Below are 25575 nucleotides of genomic sequence, written 5' to 3'. Positions count from 1 at the left end.
ATCAGCTTAATGGACCCACAACATCATGGTGGGAGAATTTCACAGCCACTTTCCCTGTCGACACTGTCACGTGGGACCAGTTTCAGCAAGCTTTCCGTACTGCCCATGTTTCAGCAGGAGCTATGACCATGAAGAAGCGAGAGTTTCACAACTTGCGCCAAGGAGGAAGGATAGTTGGCCAGTATGTGGAGGACTTTAGAAGTTAGCATGTTATGCCCCAGATGACGTAGCTACGGATGCAGCTAAGCAGGAGAAGTTTCTGGAAGGACTGAATGATGAGTTGAGCATGCAGTTGATGGTAGCAACCTTCAACAACTACCAGGAGTTGGTAGACCGTGCTCTTATGATTGAAGGGAAGCAGCAGATTGAGACCCGCAAGAGGAAGTATGGACAAGGGAAGTAGAATTCAGGAGCTCAGCAGAAGCCACGTTTTACCCCTAGACCAGGAGGACATTTTCAGCATACCCATGGAGGAGGTAGCTCACACAATCACAATGGCACCAAGAATGGTAATGGGAATGGAGGAAGCAATGGCCAGAACCACACCAACCCATCAACCCCAGCCAAGAGAGACCTGAGCCAAGTCACTTGTTTCAAGTGCCAGAAGACCGGACATTATGCTAATGAATGTCCTGAATCCCAGAATGGAAATGGCAATGGATGCTCTGGGAAGAAGCCGAACCCTTTCAACAGGGGACAGGTGAACCACGTTAACGTGGAGGAGGTTGAAGAGCAGCCGGATGCTGTAATCGGTAAGTTTTTGGTTAAGTCATTTACTACACTCGTTCTTTTCGATACTGGTGCATCGCATTCATACATATCAAGGGGATTTGTGGATAAGTATAATCTGCCCACCAAAATTCTTAGAACACCTATGTTAGTAAGCTCACCAGGAGCGGAGTATATGGCTAGTCAAGGATGTTTTCAAGTGCCATTGAGTATAGGTAAGCATGTGTTTCCCTCGGATTTAATCATTTTGGAATCACAAGGATTGGATGTAATTCTGGGTATGGATTGGCTGTTGATGTATGGAGGAAACATCGATTGCGCTAGTAAGTCGATCTTGCTTACCACCCCAGAAGGGAGAAGGATCAAGTATGTATCCCGACTTGTGCCAAAGAGGACTCAAGTAAATTGTTTAACAAGATTTGTGCAGGAGGAAGTACCAGTGGTGAAGGATTTCCCTGATGTATTTCCAGAGGAGTTTCCAGGCATGCCACCGGATAGAGATATTGAGTTTTTGATTGAGCTTTTGCCAGGCACAGGGCCAATATCGAAGAGACCATATAGGATGCCCGCAAAGGATTTGGTAGAGATTAAGAAGCAGATTAAGGAGTTACAGGATAAAGGATATATTCGCCCAAGTTATTCGCCTTGGGGATCGCCAGTACTTCTAGCGGAGAAGAAGGATGGATCTTTAAGGATGGTTGTTGATTATCGAGGATTGAATGAAGTAACCATCAAGAACAAGTACCCACTACCAATGATCAATGATCTGTTTGATCGATTGCAAGGAGCTAAGGTATTTTCCAAGATCGATCTGCGATCAGGATACCAATAGTTGAAGATTCGAGAACAGGATATACCTAAGACGGCTTTTACCACCAAGTATGGGCTGTACGAGTATACCGTTATGTCATTTGGTCTGACTAACGCACCTGCATATTTTATGAACATGATGAACAAAGTATTCATGGAGTTTTTGGATAAGCTCGTCGTGGTGTTCATTGATGATACCCTGGTTTACTCGAAGAATGAAGAGGAGCATAAGGAGCATTTGCGTTTGGTACTTGGTAAGCTCAGAGAACATTAGTTATATGCCAAGTTTAGCAAATGTGAGTTTTGATTGAAGGAAGTTGGATTTCTTGGACACGTTATATCCGGAGAAGGTATAGAAGTAGACCCCACTAAAGTTGATACCGTGACAAATTGGGAAGCCCCAACAACAGTTGGAGAGATTCGGAGTTTTATTGGACTCGCAGGATACTACCGGAGGTTTATTGAGAATTTCTCAAAGATTGCAAAGCCTATGACGGAGTTGTTGAAAAAGGATACCAAGTTCACATGGACTGAGGAATGTGAGGCTAGTTTCCAGGAGTTAAAGAAACGTTTGGTTACATCACCTGTGTTGATTTTGCCGGATCAAACCAAGGATTATGAGGTGTATTGCGACACTTCATGTCGAGGACTTGGAGCAGTACTTATGCAGGAAGGAAGAGTTGTTTCATATGCCTCACGACAGCTTAAGCCTCATGATTTAAATAATGCTCGCATGATTTGGAGTTAGCAGCCATAGTGCATGCATTGAAAACCTGGAGACACTTTCTCATTGGAAACCATTGTGAGGTGTACACGGATCACAAGAGTTTGAAGTATATTTTCACGCAGAAGGAGTTGAATCTCAAGCAAAGGAGATGGTTGGAGCTCATCAAGGATTATGATATGAGATTGCATTACGACCCCGGAAAGGCCAACGTAGTAGCTGACGCGTTGAGCCGTAAAAGTCATGTCAACACCTTAATGACGGGAGATTTACCAAGGGAGTTAGCCAAAAATCTTCAAGAGCTATGTTTGGAAATAGTTCCAAGAGGCTATATAGCAGCATTGGAGATTCAGTCTACTTTGATGGATAAGATCAGAGAAGCCCAGAAGACTGACAAGGAGATTGCCTCTATAAAGGAGAAAATGAGCAAAGGAAAAGCTAAGGGATTTCGTGAAGATGAGCACGATAGCTTATGGTTTGAAGACCGTGTTTATGTGCCTAATGATTCAGAGATCAGGAAGTTAATTCTGCAAGAGGCACATGTTTCACCATATTCGATTCACCCAGGAAATACCAAGATGTATTTGGATTTGAAGGATACTTTCTGGTGGACCGGAATGAAGAAGGATATTGCGGAGTATGTAGCAGTTTGTGATGTATGTCAGAAAGTGAAGGCAGAGCATCAGAAGCCAGCAGGATTGCTGCATCCATTGCCGATACCTGAATAGAAGTGGGATAAGTTAGGCATGGATTTTATTACGGGTTTACCCAGAACTCGTTCACGCTATGACTCGATACAGGTTGTAGTCGATTGTTTGACAAAGGTAGCTCATTTCATTCCAGTGAAGACTACCTATACTTGTGCAAAGTTGGCAAAGATATACAAGACTAGGATCGTCTGTTTGCATGGAGTTCCAAGGAGCATTGTATCAGATAGAGGAACCCAATTTACCTCAAAGCTCTGGAATCAGTTGCATGAAACTTTGGGTACCAGGCTGGAATTCAGTACAACTTTCCATCCTCAGACAGATGGACAGACCGAGAGAGTCAATCAAATTTTGGAGTATATGCTGAGAGCTTGTGCGCTAGATTACGGATCTAGTTGGGACGACAATTTGCCATATGAAGAGTTCTCTTACAACAACAGCTATCAATGCAGTTTAAAGATGGCCCCTTTCGAAGCCTTGTACGGAAGGAGGTGCAGGACCCCATTGTCGTGGGATGAAGTTGGAGACCGCCAGTTGTTTGGACCGGATCTGATTAAGGAGTCTGAACAGAAAGTGAAATTGATTCGCGATAGGCTCAAGGTAGCTCAATCCAGGCAGAAGAGCTACGCAGATTCTAAACGCAAGGAGACAGTTTATGAAGTCAGAGACCGAGTTTATCTTCAAGTATCTCCACTTCGAGGAGTTAAGCGCTTTGGAGTTAAGGGAAAGTTAGCGCCACGTTTTGTAGGCCCATACAAAATTTGGAGCGTATGGGAGAAGTAGCCTACAAGTTGGAATTGCCCAAAGGATAGTTAGGAGTTCACGACGTGTTCCACGTTTCCCAGTTGAAGAAGTGCCATGCAGAGATGGCTGATATACCGCTGAGAGATACAGTGCCGCTGGAAGCGATTCAGTTGGACAGTGATTTGACCTATGAAGAGAAACCAGTCAATATTCTAGAATATGCCAGTCGAGTCACCCGCAGCAAGGTTATAAAGTTTTGCAAAGTTCAGTGGAGCCACCACACGGAGGATGAAGCCACCTGGGAGCTAGAGGAAAAATTGCTAAAGGACCACCCTCACCTATTTTCTAGCCAACCCGAATCTCGAGGGCGAGATTCATCTTAAGGGGGGGTAGGCTTGTAACATCCCAAATTTTCAATTTGGAATGTTATACACTAGATCATCATTGCATATCATATTTTATTGCATTTTGGTTGATCCTAGAAAATTCTACGCAACTCAAGGACCCTAGGAGAGAGTTGGGGATTTCTTGATTTTCATATTTGAGTTTTCTCAAATTTTGAAAACAGGATCATTTGATTTTATTTATTTTATCTTCAATTATTTCTATTATCAAACTATGAGAGAGGGAATAAAATGACTTTCCCAAAAATAAAGAAATATTGAGGATTTAATTAAAAAATCAAATAAGATTTTATTTTGGTTTTATTTGCTATTTTATTTGAATTTAGGAAAAATGCGCCTTTTTCAAAATTGCATTTAGGCCCCAAATAAATGTTCATCTCGTACGGCTCGATTTTAGAAGCCGGGGAAAATTTATTTCGGGATTTTTGGAGTCCGTTTAGTATTCCTTTTGTTTTTTTCTAAGCGTAACTTAAAAAATGCAACCGACTTATCGGGCCGTGTCCGACCTGGACACTTGGCCCGGCCGGCTTTATAAGCCAGGGAGGCCCAGCCGGACCCCCACCAAACCCTAGCCGCCAGCCCCGCCGCCCTAGCCCGCCGCCGCCGCCCGCCGCGCCGCTCGCCGTCGCCGCCGCCGGATCCGCCACCGCTGCCGCCGGATCCACCACCGCCAGAGGTTGACCTCGCCGCCACCGGTTTTTTTTCGAGAAACCGATCGGTTTTCTGTCGGTTTTGTTCAGTTTTTTTAGTTCGTTTTTTTATAGATCAGTTTTTCCGGTTTATCTAATTAGCGAGCGTTCGCTCGTTCGTTCGTTTCAACGAACGCGTTCTTCGATTAGATCCAGTTAACGAACGTCCGTTCATTAATCTTTTCGTCGTTTTCTTTTTCTCGGATTGAATCCGCGATTTTTCTGATCGCGATTCCCGATCCGTTTTTCGTTCTAGTATAACTTTTCGCTCGTTTATCGGAATCAGGCGATTCAAGCGCCTGGAGTTTCATCTCGAAACCCTCTTTCCATTTAACCAACTCAAACAAGTTTTTTCCACTGTAAAAATTGCCCTAGATCCAGAATAGTAAACGAAGCTTGTTTCTTTTGCCGTCTGTCTTTCGTTGCTTTGTTTGATTTGATTCTTTTTGCAAACCGGAGTTCTTAAGTTGAACTTTCTAGTTAGATCTCTTATTCGAGTTTTACCTATGCATTAGTTGAGTACTTATTGTATGTTTGTTTGTTTGCGATAGAGTACCCGGAGTGCGCCGCTTACTACTTCGAATCGCTTGGTTTCGCGGATCATCAGCAAGGCAAGTAACACTTTGATCATACCTCCTACTACCCAGTTTTTATTGCATTAGATCAACCCTCACACATTGCATGATTAGGATCCAATTAAATTGTGGGTTTGGGGAGTAGATGAGGTAGTACCTATTACCTATTATTATCAAACATTTGGAAGTTACTTCTACGTTTGCTTATTATGCCATGCTATGCTAGTAGACGTGGATTGGGTGAGTCAAATCCATGACAGATGTGAGATTGTTAAATTAATGGTTTATCTAAGGTGGCAACTTAAATACACATCTGGGTGGATTGAGGCACCTGGGTATTCCAGCGATTGCCTGTTTTCTTTTGGACCGCCACCCAGGCTCAAAGGGATCATGAGATTATTCATGCTAGAAACTTCCGTGTGCAGCCACAAGCTACTATGGGATCTAGCATAGTTTATTAACTCGTGCAAACTCTTACAGTGGTAGACTAGCAGATGTAGGGGAAAGTAGGTGTAACTGTCTACCCGATCGTAAGGTGCTAGCGCTTCTGAAAGACTATGTCTCGGTCATCCGTTTCTCAAACACCATGTAGTGCGAGAAATCAAATGGAGGCGATCGAGTCTTGTGGGGAAAAGTGCACAAACCTCTACAGAGTGTATAAACTAATCATGGTTAGTCGTGTCCTCGGTTATGGACATCTTGAGTATCTAGTACCTGGATTATCATGTGAATCTCATCATGTGACTCTAAAATAAATTTTGTTGGGTTTTGTTTAATGATGATGTTTAATTGGGATTGAGAATGCTGTCAACCATTCTCAATGTTTAACAGCCACCATGATAGTTAAATAAAATTTATATTCCTTTGCAGTAGGGAAAAATTGGCTTTAAGCAAAAAAACTGTAACTATAGAGCTTTCCACCAGCCAAATATGCATGTAGTATAGACTTATTCTTTCATTGCTCTCTATGTGTTACATTGCCAGCATATTCCATGTGCTGGCCCGTTCCGGGCTGCAACGTTAATGTTGCAGACTTTTCAGACAATGATTAAGGTGCTTTTAGGTCGTGGTTCTATACTCAGTGATGCCGTTGGAGTTGATGGACTCACTTATCATCCAAGCCTTCCACTGTTATCATTATTAGATGGCCTTAAGCCATATTTATTGTAGTAGGTTCTCTTTTGAGACTCTTGATGTAATAAGTGTGTGATTGCTACTCTGTTATAAATCCTTCAAGTACTGTGTGGTGTCAGCATTACTGATCCAGGGATGACACCTAAGCACAGAGATTGGACCGTTTGAGGTCTGGTCGCTACAAGGATCCCTTCCCGCCTACATTTGGTAAGCGGACCAAGGCCACTATAAATAGGACCTGGATACCACCGTAGAGGGAGGGATCCATTCCACCCTGACCACCTCACCAGCTGACCGAGCCCAAGAACACCTCACCTCCTGAGGCTGTTCATCCATTGTACTAGTTCATCCTTAGCCCCTCGAGGCCAATCCACCATAAAGCAGGAGTAGGGTTTTACACCGCAAGGTGGCCCGAACCTGGGTAAACTGCTGAGTCTCTTGTTCATTGGGTTCATCGAGCTAGGCCGTAGGATTGGCGCGTAGGCAGGTTGGGGGAGGACGAGTTCTTCGCACGCACCCCAGTGTTCAAACCTCTCAAGGGTCCGTGGAACCCCGAATCCGACACTACCAGATCCATGGCACCTCAAACAAGCCCGCCAACCACACCACCCGTATATGTTGGGTGATCAAATAGGGCGGCAAGCTTACAGCCGAGGAACAAGGCAAGAGTACCCGCAACAAGGACGATGATGAGCCTAGCAGCCCATACAATGGAGGCCAGAAACATTTCCCTCCCGAGGTAAAAAATGTGAACATGATCTATGTCACACACATACCGAAGAAGGAGCGGAAGAGTGCACTTCGGGATGTCTATGCCATAGAGACGATCATCTTTGACTATAGAGACGATCCGACCAGTATTTGTCATGGAGGAACAGCGGCTCTGGTGCTCGATCCCATCGTGGATGGATACCACCTCACCAGAGTCCTTATGGACGATGGTAGCAGCCTCAATCTGATTTACTCAAATATAGTGAGGAGGATGCGAATCGATCCATCAAGGATCAAACCTAGCAATACCACCTTTAAGGGGGTAATCCCAGGCGTTAAGGCATGCTACTCGGGCACTGTCACCTTAGAAGTTGTTTTTGGCTCGCCCGGCAACTTCCGCAGTGAAAACTTGATCTTTGACATCATCCCTTCATACGTCTCCATCGTATCTACTTTTCCAAACACTTGTGACCTTGTTTTGGACTCTAACTTGCATGATTTGAATGGAACTAACCCAGACTGACGCTGTTTTCAACAGAATTGCCATGGTCTTATTTTTGTGCAGAAATAAAAGTTCTCAGAATGACCTGAAACTTCACGGAGAATATTTTGGAATATATAAAAAATACCAGCGAAAGAATCAAGGTCAGGGGGCCCACACCCTGTCCATGAGGGTGGGGGCACGCCCACCCCCTGGGGCACGCCCCCTATCTCCTGGGCCCCCTGAGGCTCCACCGACCTCAACTACGACTCTGTATATTATTGTTCGGGGAGAAAAAAAATCAGAGACAAGGATTCATCGCGTTTTACGATACGGAGCCGCTGACAAGCCCTAATCTCTCCCGGGATGGCTGATCTGGAGTCCGTTCGGGGCTCCAGAGAGGGGAATCTATTGCCATCATCATCATCAACCCTCCTGCATCACCAATTTCAGGATGCTCACCGCCGTGCGTGAGTAATTCCATCGTAGGCTTGCTAGACGGTGATAGGTTGGATGAGATTTATCATGTAATCGAGTTAGTTTTGTTAGGGTTGGATCCCTGGTATCCATTATGTTCTGAGATTGATGTTGCTATGACTTTGCTATGCTTAATGCTTGTTACTAGGGCCCGAGTGCCATGATTTCAGATCTGAACCTATTATGTGTCCATGAATATATGTGAGTTCTTTATCCTATTTTGCAAATCAATAGTCACCTACTATGTGTTATGATCCGGTAACCCCGAAGTGACAATAATCGGGACCACTCCCGGTGATGACTATAGTTTGAGGAGTTCATGTATTCACTAAGTGTTAATGCTTTGTTCCGGTACTCTATTCAAAGGAGGCCTTAATATCCCTTAGTTTCCGATAGGACCCCGCTGTCACGGGAGTGTAGGACAAAATATGTCATGCAAGTGCTTTTCCATAAGCACGTATGACTCTATTCGGAATACATGCCTACATTACATTAGTGAATTGGAGCTAGTTCTTTGTCACCCTATGTTATAACTGTTGCATGGGGAATCGCATCTAACATAATTATCTATCACTGATCCATTGCCTACGAGCTTTTCACATATTGATCTTTGCTTAGTTACTTTTGTGTTGCTACTGTTACAATCACTACAAAACCAATAATGTTACTTCTGCCACTACTACCATTACTTCCATATTACTTTTCTACTAAATACTTTGCTACAGATATTAAGTCTTTCAGGTGTGGTTGAATTGACAACTCAACTGTTAATACTTGAGAATATTCTTTGGCTCTCCTTGTGTCAAATCAATAAATTTGGGTTGAATACTCTACCCTCGAAAACTGGTGTGATCCCCTATACTTGTGGGTCATCAAGACTATTTTCTGGCGCCGTTGCCGAGGAGCATAGCTCTATTCTTTGAGTCACTTGGGATTTATATCTGCTGATCACTATGAGGAACTTGAGAGATGAAAGAACCAAGATTTTTACCTCAACTACGAGGGGAGGTAAGGAACTGCAATCTAGCTCTGCACCTGATTCACCTTATGTTTTGAGTAAACTTGTGACTCCTACTCCTGCTATTCATTCTGATATGTTGCATGTTATTGATGATGCCCCTTCTGCTATGCATGATGCTTATGATGAAACTACTTCTATGCTTGATAATATTGTGCCACTAGGTGAATTTCTGGATGAACAACTTGCTAGCGCTAGAGAGAATGAAATTATTGAAACTGATAATATTGATGAAAGTGATGATGAAGATTCTCCCCCTAGATATGAATTGCCTGTTGTGCCTGAGGGTTATGTTATGGATTAAGAAACTGCTAGAGACTTTTTAGCTTGCAATAATAGATATGATCTTAAGAAACTGTTAGCTAAGCTAAAAGAAAAGTCTTTGAATGCTAGAATGAAATAAAACCCTCCTTTTTCTACTTCACCTATCTTTATTTCCGATAAGGATTATGATTTCTCTGTCGATCCTGAGTTGATTACTTTGGCTGAATCTGATCCTTTTTATGGCTATGAATCTGAAACTGTTGTGGCACATCTTACTAAATTAAATGATATAGCCACCCTGTTCACTAATGATGAGAAAACTCGCTATTACTTTATCCTTAAGTTGTTCCCGTTCTCATTAAAGGCTGATGTTAAAACATGGTTTAATTCTCTTGATCCTGGTTGTGTGCGTAGTCCCCAGGATATGATTTATTACTTCTCTGCTAAATATTTCCCCGCTCATAAGAAACAACCTGCCCTAAGGGAAATATATAATTTTGTGCAAACTGAAGAAGAGAGTCTCCCACAAGCTTGGGGGAGGCTTCTCCGATTACTTAATGCTTTGACTGATCATCCTCTCAAGAAAAATGGAATACTTGATATCTTTTATAATGGACGAATTGATGCTTCCAAAGACCACCTGGATAGGTGTCTTGCTTCTGTTTTCAGGGAAAGAACTATTGATTAAGCTAAATTGCTATTGAATAATATGTTGAGTAATGAAACTGATTGGACACTTCCTGAACCAACTCCTAAGCCAACTTTGAAGAAAAGGGGTATTCTATTTCTCAGTCCTGAAGATATGCAAGAGGTAAAGAAATCTATGAAAGAAAAAGGTATTAAAGCTGAAGATGTTAAGAATTTACCACCTATTGAAGAAATACATGGTCTTGATAACCCGACATAGGTAGTAAAGGTAAATTCTCTCTATAGATGATGAAGGTGATATTCCTCGTTATAAGTCTGCTAGCCAATGCTTAGATGAGTTTAATAATTTTATTGTTAAACAAGAATACTTCAATGCTTATGTTGGTAGACAATAGAAATGCAATGCTTATATGATTGAATACTTGAGTCATTACATTTCTACAGTTAAAGGTGAACTTAAACCTATTAGTAAACATGCTTCTATGGTTACCACTCAAGTAGAAAAAGTACTTAAAGCTCAGAATGATTTGCTCAGTGAATTAGATAATAAGTAAAATGAAAATGCTGTTAGAGTTGTGACTAGAGGGGGTAAAATGAATCAGGAACCTTTGTATCCTGAGGGCCACCCTAAGAGAATTGAGCAAGATTCTCATAGAACTAATGTTGATGCACCTAGTTCTTCTAAGAAGAAGAAAAAGAAAAATGATAGGACTTTGCATGCTTCTAGTGAACCTGTTGTTGACACACCTAAGAATCCCAATGATATTTCTATTTCTAATGCTGAAACACCATCTGGTAATGAACATGAACCTAGTGATAATATTAATGATGGTGTTCATGTTGATGCTCAACCTAGCAATGACAATGATGTAGAGATTGAACCAGCTGTTGATCATGATAACCCACAATCAAAGAATCAACGTTATGATAAGAGAGACTTTGTTGCTAGAAAGCATGGTAAAGAAAGAGAACCATGGGTTCAGAAACCCATGCCTTTTCCTCCCAAATTAACCATCGAAGAAAAAAGATGATAAGGATTTTGAGCGCTTTGCCGAAATGAATCCTTACGCTAAGTACATGAAAGATAATGTTACAAATAAAAGAAAGATACTGGAGGCTGAAATTTCCACCATTCTTGCTAATTATACTTTAAGGGTGGAATACCAAAGAAACGGGAAGATCCAGGAGTACCAACTATACCATGCTCCATTAAAAGAAACTATGTTAAAACTGCTTTATGTGATCTTGGAGCCGTTGTTAGTGTTATGCCTCTCTCTTTATATCGTAGACTTGATTTGAATAAGTTGACACCTACTGAAATATCTTTGCAAATGGCCGATAAATAAACTTCTATACCTGTCGGTATTTGTGAGGATGTGCCTGTTGTGGTTGCAAACATTACTATTTTAACGAACTTTGTTATTCTTAATATTCCCGAGGATGATAGTATGTCGATTATCCTTGGTAGACCTTTTTTGAATATTGCAGGGCTGTTATTGATTGTAACAAAGGCAATGTCACTTTTCATGTTAATGGTAATGAGCATACGGTACACTTTCTGAGGAAATAACCTCAAGTCCACAGTATTAATTCTATTGGAAAAACTTCAACGATTATTATTGGAGGTTTTGAATTTCCTCTTCCTACTGTCAAGAAGAAATATGATATTCTTATTGTTGGGGACATGCACATCCCCGTTGAGGTAACCTAGTGTTATTCGAAAATTCTCCGGTTTCATGCGATTCGGAAAGAGTTTGTTAACAAGACTTGATCAACCTTGTTAGTGGATTCCTTTTGATGAGCATGAGATGGATGAAGTTAGAAAGAACAACTCTCTATACCCTCCTTTTACTTTCTGTTATTTAGATTAAATAAAGCAAAAATAGTATTTTTTGTCTGTTTTCTGAATTATCCTTGCAATAAAAAATACCTCAAAAATAAAAGTTCTCCAAATGCCCTGAAAATTTTATCTGATTTTTTCTAGAATATTCAAGAATTATTGGCACTGAGAACACACCTAGGCCACACCACCTGGCCACGAGGGTCCAGGGCGCGCCCCCTACCTCATGGACCACACATGGGCCCCCTCCACTTATTCTTGCACCCACACACTTCGCCTTCCTCCAGAAAAAATCTTCCACCATCTCAAACCCGAGTTCTAGCTCATCTTGTTGCCATTTTCGATCTCCTTGCTCAAAGCTCCATTCACAAAACTGCTTTGGGGGATTGTTCTTCGGTATGTGACTCCTCCAATGGTCCAATTAGTTTTTGTTCTAGTTCTTTACTTATTGCAAACTTTTGCTGCTTAGGTGACCTAGTTCTTGAGCTTGCATGTCAAATTTATGTGGTCAAAAGTAGTTTTAATGCATGATATAGCCTCTAGGCACTTGTAGGAGTAGTTGCTATCAATCTTGTTGAGTTTGGTTCACTTTTATTTTGAGTTACTAAAAATTTCAGAAATTTTTCAGAGAAAGAAAATGATGAAGAGATTGTTGTGGGGCTCTTCGAGCCGAAGCTCGAAGGATAAGCAAAGTGAAGAGAATAAGAAGCCCAAATATAATCTCCCTCGCACTACGGAAGTTCGGCCGTGCGAATGGCCTTGTGATGAGTTCTTGAGAGCTGCCGATATATATGAGGACTTTTACTATTTGGCTGAGAATGCAGGCCTCATCGACTTCCTCCGTGACCAGCGCGAATAGTATCTCCTCACTAATATTTTCGTGCAATTTTTTACTTTCATGCTAAGAAATCACCACCTTCGGTGGAATTTCATTTATATGATGAGGTTAAGGAGATGTCACTATATGAGCTTTGTAGGGTCTGTAAGATACCCTTTGCGGGCAGCATAGAGGAAACACATCGTAATGATGTGCAGGGATTTATTGATATTATTGATGTAGGGGAAACGAGGAAAGTTTCCGATGCAAGAATTACTAGCACACATTTTCCTGTTCTATGTAACTTTGCAATATTTGCCAATAGATGCTTAATTGGTCACGGGAACAGTGGAAATCTCAGTGCTCCTGATATTGTTATTTTGCGCCATGGTTTGTTTCATGATACCACTTTTAGTTTAGGCGCTATTGTTGCCAAGTGGTTAAATTTGAACCACACAAAGGGTCCCATCTTTGGAGGCATCTTTGCTTCGCGCCTTCCTGCACACTTTAACATACCTATTAGGCATTATGAGAAAGAGGAAAAGTTGCTACCTCCTATTTTTCTATATTATAAAAGTATGGTAGCACATGATTTTATTGTTAGGATAAAAAGAAGATGCTTAAATATAGATTGATATTTGATAAAAACTACTATGAGATTATTACCTTGCCTTCTCCCTCTTTGTTTAACATATTTTCAGGCACGTACCTCGTGTTGCGGGAGGCCGTTCATGCATACTGGAGCCTGACATCAGCTCCAGAGCTGAGCCGGAGCCGCCACTTGATCCTTACCATCAGTCTATTTATCAGTGGGATCCGGAGGAGATTGCCAACCAGTGGCACCCAGAGGACACTCCTCCGTACACCGGAGAGGGCAGCTTTGAGCCATGGCCATAGACCAACTTAGGCCAAAATCCAAAGCTTGGGGGAGTACATATTTCACACCGACATTACATTCATGTTCACACACTCATGCCAGTTGTCGGTCCTCATACTTTTTTCATTGTAATATCCATGCTAGTTTATTTTCCTTTCCAGCATTCTTCTTGTGTCTTTGAAAAACCTTAAGAAAAACCAAAAAAAAAGTTGTAGCTTTTAGTTAGTTTACTTCCCATGCATGTAGTGGTAGTAATAAAAAGATAACCCAAAAAGATTTCTCGTTCTTCTTTTGCTTGTTGGGAGCTTTCCCATGTAAATAGTTTTGTTTCTTTTCTTTTCTTTGGGGTCGAGAGGAGAAGACCATGATGAAAACATTAAGTGGCTCCCATATGCATTATTGTTGATCTAACAAAGAGCCCATATTACCTTGTCTTCTCCCTTGTATTGAATGCTTACAGATTCCAGCTTAGTCCAATGCACGTGCACTATTATTATTATCCACATCGTTCGGTTGTGCAAGTGAAAGGCAATAATGATGATACATGATGGACTGATTGAGATGAGAGAAGCTGATATGAACTCGACCTATCTTGTTTTTGTAAATATGATTAGTTCATCATTCCTGATTCAGCCTATTATGAATGAAACATGTTTGCAATGACAATTAGAGATTATAGTTTCTCATGACATGCTTAATTAGCTAGGAGTTTATAATGGTTTACCTTGCGTGCCAACATGCTATTAAAATGGTTGTGATGTGGTATGATAGGGTGGTATCCTCCTTTGAATGATTCGAGTGGCTTGACTTGGCACATGTTCACGCATGTAGTTGAAACAAAATCAACATAGCCTCCATGACATTTATGTTCATGGTGAATTATATCCTATTCATGCTTGCACTCAGTGTTGATTAATTTTAATGCATGTTCTTGACTGTTGTCGCTCTCTAGTTGGTCGCTTCACAGTCTCTTTCTAGCCTTCACTTGTACTAAGCGGCAATACTGCTTGTGCATCCACTTCTATAAACCCCAAATTGTATTCCATATTAGTCCACCATACCTTCCTATATGCGGTATCTACCTGCCGTTCCAAGTAAATTTGTATGTGCCAAACTCTACACCTTCAAATAAAATTCTATTTTGTATGCTCGAATAGCTCATGTATCAACTAGAGCTGTCTATATCTTCATGCTAGGTGGGTTATTCTCAAGAGGAGTGGACTCCGCTCCTCATTCACGAGAAAATGGCTGGTAACCGGGTTGCCCAGTACCATGCTTAAATTAAAATAATTGCAAACAAAACTCCCCTAGGATTGTTGTTAGTTGGAGGCACCCGTTGTTTTGGACAAGCCATGGATTGATGTTTGTTGGTGGTAGGGGGAGTATAAACTTTACCATTCTGTTTGGGAACCAACTATAATTTGTGTAGCATGGAAGATATCGAGATCTCTCGGTTGTTATGTTGACACTGAAAGTGTGCCACTCAAAATATTATTTATCTCTATTTCAAAATCAAGCTCTAGCACCTCTACAAATCCCTACTTCCCTCTGAAAAGGGCCTATCTATTTACTTTTATGTTGAGCCATCACCCTCTTATTAAAAAGCACCAGTGGGAGAGCACCGCTGTCATTTGCCTACATTACTATTAGTTTACATTGAGTATGACTGTGACTGGATCTCTTTTACCATGAATTACAATGTTTAGTCAGCCCTTGAACTTCAGAGGTGATCTGCATTTATGTTTTGCGGTCTTAGAAAGGGCTAGCGAGATACCATCTTGTTATATCATATTATGATTGTTTTGAGAAAGTGTTGTCATCCGAGATTTACTATTATTGCTCGCTAGTTGATTATGCCATTGATATGAGTAAACATGAGACCTAAATGTTATTGTGAATACGGTTAATTCATAATCTTTGCTGAAATCTTGAATGCTGGCTTTACATATTTACAGCAACAAGATCAAATAGAGTTTGTAAAAGTTTTCCTTTATCACTTTCAGTTTGTCAACTGAATTGTTTGAGGACAAGCAAAGGTTTAAGCTTGGGGGAGTTGATACGTCTCCATCGTATCTACTTTTCCAAACACTTTTGACCTTGTTTCGCACTCTAACTTGCATGATTTGAATGGAACTAACTCGGACTGACGCTGTTTTCAGCAGAATTGGCATGGTGTTATTTTTGTGCAGAAATAAAAGTTATCGGAATGACCTAAAACTTCACGAAGAATATTTTGGAATATATAAAAAATACTGGCGAAAGAATCAACGTCAGGGGGCCCACACCCTGTCCACGAGGGTGGGGGGCACGCCCCTTATCACATGGGCCCCCTGAGGCTCCACTGACCTCAACTCCGACTCTATATATTCATCTTCGTTGAGAAAAAAATCAGAGAGAAGGATTCATCATGTTTTATGATATGGAGCCCCGCCAAGCCCTAATCTCTCTCGGGAGGGCTGATGTGGAGTCCGTCCAGGGCTCCGGAGAGGGGAATCCGTCGCCATCGTTATCATCAACCTTCCTCCATCACCAATTTCATGATGCTCACCGCCGTGCGTGAGTAATTCCATCCTAGGCTTGCTGGACGGTGATGGGTTGGATGAGATTTATCATGTAATTGAGTTAGTTTTGTTAGGGTTTGATCCCTAGTGTCCATTATGTTCTGAGATTGATGTTGCTATGACTTTGCTATTTCTAATGCTTGTCACTAGGGCCCGAGTGCCATGATTTCAGATCTGAACCTATTATGTTTCCATGAATATATGTGAGTTCTTGATCCTATTTTGCAAGTCAATAGTCAGCTACTATGTGTTACGATCCGTTAACCCCGAAGTGACAATAATCGGGACCACTCGCGGTGATGACTATAGTTTGAGGAGTTCATGTATTCACTAAGTGTTAATGCTTTGTTCCGGTACTCTATTAAAAGGAGGCCTTAATATCCCTTAGTTTCCAATAGGACCCCGCTGCCACGGGAGGGTAGGACAAAAGATGGCATGCAAGTTCTTTTCCATAAGCACGTATGACTATATTTGAAATACATTCCTACATTACATTGATGAACTGGAGCTAGTTCTGTGTGACCCTATTATAACTGCTGCATGAGGAATCACATCCGACATAATTATCCATCACTGATCCATTGCCTACAAGCTTTTCACATATTGATCTTCGCTTAGTTACTTTTCCGTTGCTGCTGTTACAATTACTACAAAACCAATAATGTTACTTTTGCCACTGCTACCGTTACTTCCATTTTACTTTGCTGCAGATATTAAGACTTTCAGGTGTGGTTTAATTGACAAATCAACTGTTAGTGCTTGATAATATTCTTTGGCTCCCCTTGTGTCAAATCAATAAATTCGAGTTGAATACTCTGCCCTCGAAAAATGTTGCGATCCCCTATACTTGTGGGTTATCATCCCTTTTCGCAGCGGTTATCACACTCCTCGCCCATACAGAGTTCGTACGATTTAACACCGTCCGCCACTACGCATATCTGGACCCCAAGATGCCTGGACCTAAGGGCGTCATTACCGTCAACGACAACACTGAGCACTTGCTCCGAACTAAGGAGCACACCGCGTTCCTGGCAGCCGAAATCGTGGGTGGTAAGGGGGCATCAAAAACCCAGTCCCACCCTAAGACGCTAGATGCGCACAAACGTGCCCAAGCTACGGTCCCTTTTTGAGCCTTCCCATGCTCTCGCGAAATAGGAATACGCTCCAAACAACATGGCCTTTCCAACCGCGAGATACGTACCTCATGTGCACAATTTTGCGCTTAAAATACCATGGGTAGCTATGGGCACAAAACGATTCACGGGCCAAGAACCCTGCTCGACCGAGCTATGGCCAAACATGTATTTGGACCATTAACAGGTTCCATCTAGGACCTAACTAGCGTAAAGCTGATTTACCACGGCGAGTTTTCAAGACCGTCTCTCAAGGGCCCACTCGTCGATCTCTATCCTTCTTGTCTACCGAACCCTCCCAAAGAGCAAAGGTGCAGATGTGCAGCAGGGTGCAGTAGGGACGTAAAACCACTCAAGCAGGCCCCGCGTAAACCATTCCTCTATCAAATAGATTTGTGAAGTATCTCTAACAGTAGCTTCGGCAGTTTGAATTGTACGGTTGGACGTAACTAGTTCATCGGAAATAAAGACCATTTTTTCAAGATCCCATTGCAGTCATTTACGTTGCATACCTTTTTCCACTTTATCATGCCGAAACAAACTACTTCGGTACATACCTTTTTTTAAGATGCAGCTGGCTATGAGACCGGGGGCTCTGCCGTAAAACCTACCTTAAGCATAAGTCCAGCACTATTTTTATCCCATGTGCTCGATGTCGAGGATATTGCACTATATGAATTGTTTCTAAATTATGTCTTTGGTCAATAGTTGGGTTGCCCGGCGCTTGTGTTCGCCCTCTTATGTTCCGCATTGTTCGGTTAATAAGCTAAAGGGAGAAGTGAAGGAAATATGCCCTAGAGGCAATAATAAAGTTGTTATTTATATTTCCTTATATCATGATAAATGTTTATTATTCATGCTAGAGTTGTATTAAACGTAAACTTAGTACATGTGCGACTACATAGACAAACAGAGTGTCCCTAGTATGCCTCTACTAGACTAGCTCGTTAATCAAAGATGGTTAAGTTTCCTAGCCATAGACATGTGTTGTCATTTGATGAATGGGATCACATCATTAGAGAATGATGTGATGGACAAGACCCATCTGTTAGCTTAGCACTATGATCATTTAGTTTAATTGCTATTGCTTTCTTCATGACTTATACATGCTCCTATGACTATGAGATCATGCAACTACCGAATACCAGAGGAACACTTAGTATGCTATCAAACGCACAACATAACTAGGTGATTATAAAGATGCTCTACAGGTGTCGCCGATGGTGTTTGTTGAGTTGGCATAGATCGAGATTAGGATTTGTCACTCCGATTGTCGGAGAGGTATCTCTGGTCCCTCTCGGTAATGCACATCACTATTAGCCTTGCAAGCAATGTGACCAATGAGTTAGTTGCGGGATGATGCATTACGGAATGAGTAAAGAGACTTGCCAGTAACGAGATTGAACTAGGTATGATGATACCGATGATCGAATCTCGGGCAAGTAACATACCGATGACAAAGGGAACAAAGTATGTTGTTGTGCAGTTTGACCGATAAAGATCTTCATAGAATATGTAGGAGCCAATATGAGCATCCAGGTTCCGTTATTGGTTATTTACTGGAGATGTGTCTCGGTCATGTCTACATAGTTCTCGAACCCGTAGGGTCTGCACGCTTAACGTTCGATGACGATTCATATTATGAGTTTATGTGATTTGATGTACCGAAGGTTGTTTGGAGTCCCGAATGAGATCACGAACATGACGAGGAGTCTCAAAATGCTCGAGACATAAAGAGTTATATATTGGAAGACTACATTCGGACACCGGAATGGTTCGGGTCGTTTCGGTTAAGTTTCGGAGTACCGCGGATTACCGGAACCCCCCGGGAAGCTATTGGGCCTCATGGGCCTTAGTGGAGAAGAGAGAGGGCTGGCCAGCAGGTGGTGCGCGCCCCCCTTGCACCAATCTGAATTGGACAATGGGAGGGGGCGGCGCCTCCCTCCTTCCTTCTCTCCTCCTCCTCCTTCCCCCCTTCTCCTACCTGGACTAGGAAAGGGGGAAACCTACTACTACTAGGAGTAGGAATCCCCCTTGGGCGCGCCCCTTGAGACCGGCCCTTCTCCTCCTCCCCACCTTTATATACGGGGGAGGGGGCACCCCATAGACATACAAGTTGATCTTTAGCCATGTGCGGTGCCCCCTCCATAGTTTTCCACCTCGGTCATATTGTCATAGTGCTTAGGTGAAGCCCTGCGTCAGTAACTTCATCATCACCGTCACCACGCCGTCGTCCTGATGAAACTCTCCCTCGGCCTCATCTGGATCTAGATTTCAAGGGACGTCACCGAGCTAAATGTGTGCAGATCGCGGAGGTGCCGTGTGTTCGGTACTTGATCGGTTGGATCGCGAAGACGTTCGACTACGTCAACCGTGTTACTAAACGCTTCCGCTTTCAGTCTATGAGGGTACATAGACACACTCTCCCCTCTCGTTGGCATGCATCTCCTAGATAGATCTTGCATGATCATAGGTAAATTTTTTGAAATACTGCGTTCCCCAACAGTGGCATCCGAGCTAGGTCTATGCGTAGATGTTATATACACGAGTAGAACACAAAGAGTTGTGGGTGATAATAGTCATACTGCTTACCAGCATGTCACACTTTGATTCAGCGGTATTGTTGGATGAAGCGGCCCAGACCAACATTACATGACCGCATTCATGAGACTGGTTCTACCGACGTGCTTCGCACACAGGTGGCCAGTGGGTGTCTATTTATCCAACTTTATTTGAATCAAGTGTGACTACGCCCGGTCCTTGTTGAAGGTTAAAACAACACACTTGATGAAAAATTGTTATGGTTTTTGATGCGTAGGTAAGAAAGGTTCTTGCTCGAAGCCCGTAGCAGCCACGTAAAACTTGCAACAACAAAGTAGAGGACGTCTAACTTGTTTTTGCATGGCTTGCTGTGATGTGGTATGGTCAAGACATGATTATATAAATTATTGTATGAGATGATCATGTTTTGTAACAAAGTTATCGGCAACTGGCAGGAGCCCTATGGTTGTCGCTTTATTGTATGAAATGCGATCACCGTGTAATTGCTTTACTTTATCACTAAGCGGTAGCAATAGTCATAGAAGCAATAGTTGGCGAGACGACAATGATGCTACGATGGAGATCAAGGTGTCAAGCTAGTGACGATGGTGATCATGACGGTGCTTTGGAGATGGAGATCAAAGGCACAAGATGATGATGGCCATATCGTCTCACTTATATTGATTGCATGTGATGTTTATCTTTTATGCATCTTATTTTGCTTAGTACGGCGGTAGCATTATAAGATGATCTCTCACTAAATTTGAAGGTATAAGTGTTCTCCCTGAGTATGCACTGTTGCTACAGTTCGTTATGCTGAGACACCATGTGATGATCGGGTGTGATAAGCTCTATGTTCACATACAACGGGTGCATGCCAGTTTTGCACAAGCAGAATACTCAGGTTAAACTTGACGAGCCTACCATATGAAGATATGGCCTCGGAACACTGAGATCAAAAGGTCGAGCATGAATCATATAGTAGATATGATCAACATAGTGATGTTCACCATTGAAAACTACTCCATCTCACGTGATGATCGGACATGGCTTAGTTGATATGGTTCACTTAGATGATTAGAGGGATGTCTATCTAAGTGGGAGATCTTAAGTAATATGATTAATTGAACTTAAATTTATCATGAACTTAGTCCTGATAGTATTTTCATATCTATGTTGTAGATCAATTGCTCGCGTATAGCTTCCCTGTTTTATTTATGATATGTTCCTAGAGAAAACTATGTTGAAAGATGTTAGTAGCAATGATGTGGACTAGCTCCATGATCTAAGGATTATCCTCATTGCTGCACAGAAGAATTATGTCCTTGATGCACCACTAGGTGACGGACCTATTGCATGAGCATATGTAGACGTAATGAATGTTTGGCAAGCTCGGTATGATGACTACTTGATAGTTTAGTGTGGCATGCTTTACGGCTTAGAACCAGGGCTTCAAAAATGTTTTGAATGCCACAGAGCATATAAGATGTTCCAAGAGCTGAAATTGGTATTTCAGACTCATGTCCGAGTCGAGAGGTATGAGACCTCTGACAAGTACTTTGCCTACAAGATGGAGGAGAATAGCTCAACCAGTGAGCATGTGCTCAGAATGTCTGACTACTACAATCGCTTGAATCAAGTGGGAGTTAATCTTCCAGATAAAATAGTGATTGACAGAGTTCTCTTCTGACTATCGCCAAGTTACTGGAACTTCGTGATGAACTATAATATGCAAGGGATTATGAAAATGATTCCTGAGCTCTTCGTGATGCTGAAATCAACGAAGGTAGAGATCAAGAAAAGCATCAAATGTTGATGGTTGACAAGACCACTAGTTTCAAGTAAAAGGGCAAGGGAAAGAAAGGGAACTTCAAGAAGAATGGCAAGCAAGTTGTCACTCCAATGAAGAATCCCAAAGCTAGACCCAAGCCTAAAGCTGAGTGCTTCTACTTCAAAGGAAATGGTCACTAGAAGCGGAACTGCCCCAAATAGTTGGCGGATAAAAAGGATGGCAAAGTGAACAAAAGTATATATGATATACATGTTATTGATGTGTACTTTAGTAGTATTCATAGTAGCCCCTGGGTATTTGATACTGGTTCAGTTGCTATGATTAGTAACTCAAAACAGGAGTTACAAAATGAAAAAAGACTAGTTGAGGGCAAGGTGACGATGTGTGTTGGAAATGATTCCAAAGGTTGATAAGATCACCATCGCACACTCCCTTTACCTTCGGGATTAGTGTTGAACCTAAAATAAATTTTATTTGGTGTTTGCGTTGAGCATAATATGATTGGATCATGTTTATTGCAAAAAAATTATTCATTTAAAGTTAAAGAATAATTGTTATTCTGTTTACATGCATAAAACCTTCTGTGGTCATACACCCAAGGTGAATGGTTTATTGAATCTCGATCATAGTGATACACATATTCATGATATTGATGCCAAAAGATGCAAAGTTTATAATGATAGTGCAAATCCTAGTGGCACTGCCGTTTAGTTCATATTGGTGTAAAGCGCATGAAGAAACTGCATGCTGACGGGCTTTTGGAATCACTTGATTCTTGCGAAACATGCCTCATGGGCAAGATGACTAAGACTCCGTTCTCCGAAACAATGGAGCGAGCAATAGACTTATTGGAAATAATACATACTGATGTATGCGATCCAAATGAGTGTTGAGGCTCGTGGCGGGTATCGTTATTTTCTGACCTTCAGAGATGATTTGAGAAGATATGAGTATATCTAGTTAATGAAACACAAGTCTGAAACAATCGAAAATTTAAAAGAATTTTAGAGTGAAGTGGAGAATCATCATAACAAGAACATAAAGTTTCTATGATCTGATCGCGGAGACGAAATATTTGAGTTATGAGTTTGTCCTTCAGTTGAAACAATGTCGAATAGTTTCGCAACTCACGCCACCTGAAACACCGCAGCGTAATGGTCTGTCCAAACATTGTAACCGTACTTTATTAGATATGGTGCGATCTATGATGTCTCTTACCGATTTACCACTATCGTTTTGGGGTTATGCATTAGAGATAGCTACATTCACGTTAAATAGGGCACCGTCTAAAAACCCGTTGAGATGGCACCGTATGAACTGTGGTTTAGCAAGAAACCTAAGCTGTCATTTCTTAATGTTTGGGATTGCGATGCTTATGTGAAAAGGTTTCAGCCTGATAATCTCAAACCTAAATCAGAGAAGTGTGTGTTCATAGGATAACCAAAAGAAACTATTGGGTACACCTTCTATCACAGATCCAATGGCAAGATCTTTGTTGCTAAGAGTGGACCCTTTCTAGAGAAGGAGTTTTTCTCGAAAGAAGTGTGTGGGAGGAAAGTAGAACATGATGAGGTAATTGTACCTTCTCCCAAATTAGAAAGTAGTTCATCACAGAAATCAGTTCCAGTGATGCCTACACCAATTAGTGAGGAAGTTAATGATGATGATCATGAAACTTCAGATCAAGTTACTACCGAACCTTGTAGGTCAACCAGAGTACATTCCACACCAGAGTGGTACAGTAATCTTGTTCTAGAAGTCATGTTAGTAGACCACGACGAACCTACGAACTATGAGGAAGAGATGATGATCCCAGATTCCGCGAAATGGCTTAAGGCCATGAAATCTGAGATGGGATCCATGTATGAGAACAAAGTATGGACTTTGATTGACTTGCTCGGTGATCGGTGAGCCATTCAGAATAAATGGATCTTCAAGAGGAAGACAGACACTGATAGTAGTGTTACTATCTACAAACTCAAATTGTCCCAAAAGGTTTTAGACATGTTCAAGGTGTTGACTACGATGAAATTTTATACTCGTATTGATGCTAAAAAGTCTTTCCGAATCATGTTAGCAGTTGCCGCATTTATGAAATCTGGCAAATGGATATGAAAAATACATTCCTTAAGGGATTTATTAAATAAGAGTTGTATATGATGCAACCAGAAAGTTTTGTCAATCCTAAAGGTGCTAACAAAGTGTGCAAGCTCCAGCGATCCATCTATGGACTGGTGCAAGCATCTTTGAGTTGGAATATACACTTTGATGAGTTGATCAAAGCATATAGTTTTATACATACTTTTGGAGAAGCCTGTATTTAGAAGAAAGTGAGTGGGAGCTCTGTAGCATTTCTGATATTATATGTGGATGACATATTGTTGATCGAAGATGATATTGAATTTCTAGATAGCATAAAAGGATAGTCGAATAAGATTTTTTCAATGAAAGACCTCGGTGGAGTTGCTTACATATTGGGCATCAAGATTTATAGAGATAGATCTAGACACTTGATAAGTTTTTCAATAAGTACATACCTTGATAAGTTTTTGAAGTAGTTCAAAATGGAACAGTCAAAGAAGGAGTTCTTGCCTATGTTGCAAGGTGTGAAGTTGAGTAAAGACTCAAAACCCGACCACGGCAAAAAATAGAAAGAGAATGAAAAGTCATTCCCTATGCCTCACTCATAAGTTCTATAAAGTATGCTATGCTATGTACCAGACCTATTGTATACCTTAGCATGATTTTGGCAAGGGAGTACAATAGTGACCTAGGAGTAGATCACTGGACAACGGTCAAAATTATCCTTAGAGGACTAAGGAAATATTTCTCGATTATGGAGGTGATAAAAGAGTTCGTTGTAAAGAGTTATGTCGATGCATGCTTTTGACACCAATCTAGATGACTCCAAGTCTCAATCTAGATACATATTGAAAGTGGGAGCAGTTAGCTAGAGTAGCTCCGTGCAGAGTATTGTAGACATGGAAATTTGCAAAATACATAGAGCTGAATGTTGCAGACCCATAGACTAAACATCTCTCACAAGCAAAACATGATCACTCTTTGGGTGTTAATCACATAGCGATGTGAACTAGATTATTGACTCTAGTAAACCCTTTGGGTATTCGTCACATTAAGATGTGAACTAATCACATAAAGATGTGAACTATTGGTGTGAAATCACATGATGATGTGAACTAGATTATTGACTCTAGTGCAAGTGGGAGAGTAAAGGAAATATGCCCTAGAGGCAATAATAAAGTTGTTATTTATATTTCCTTATATCGTGATAAATGTTTATTATTCATGCTAGAATTGTATTAAACGGAAACTTAGTACATGTGTGAATACATAGACAAACAGAGTGTCCCTAGTATGCCTCTACTAGACTAGCTCGTTAATCAAAGATGGTTAAGTTTCCTAGCCATAGACATGTGTTGTCATTTGATGAACGGGATCACATCATTAGAGAATGATGTGATGGACAAGACCCATCTGTTAGCTTAGCACTATGATCGTTTAGTTTATTTGCTATTGCTTTCTTCATGACTTATACATGCTCCTATGACTATGAGATTATGCAACTCCCGAATACTGGAGGAACACTTAGTGTGCTATCAAACGTCACAACATAACTTGTGATTATAAAGATGCTCTACACGTGTCTCCGATGGTGTTTGTTGAGTTGGCATAGATCGAGATTAGGATTTGTCACAACGATTGTCGGAGAGGTATCTCTGGGCCCTCTCGATAATGCACATCACTATAAGCCTTGCAAGCAATGCAACTAATGAGTTAGTTGCGGGATGATGCATTACGGAATGAGTAAAGAGACTTGCCGGTAACGAGATTGAACTAGGTATGATGATACCGACGATCGAATCTCGGGAAAGTAACAT

Source organism: Triticum urartu, chromosome 3A (assembly GCF_056163025.1).
Source record: "Triticum urartu cultivar PI428250 chromosome 3A, HENAU_Tu73, whole genome shotgun sequence".
NCBI classification, from domain to species: Eukaryota; Viridiplantae; Streptophyta; class Magnoliopsida; order Poales; family Poaceae; genus Triticum; species Triticum urartu.
Note: the sequence above shows the minus strand (reverse complement) of the source record.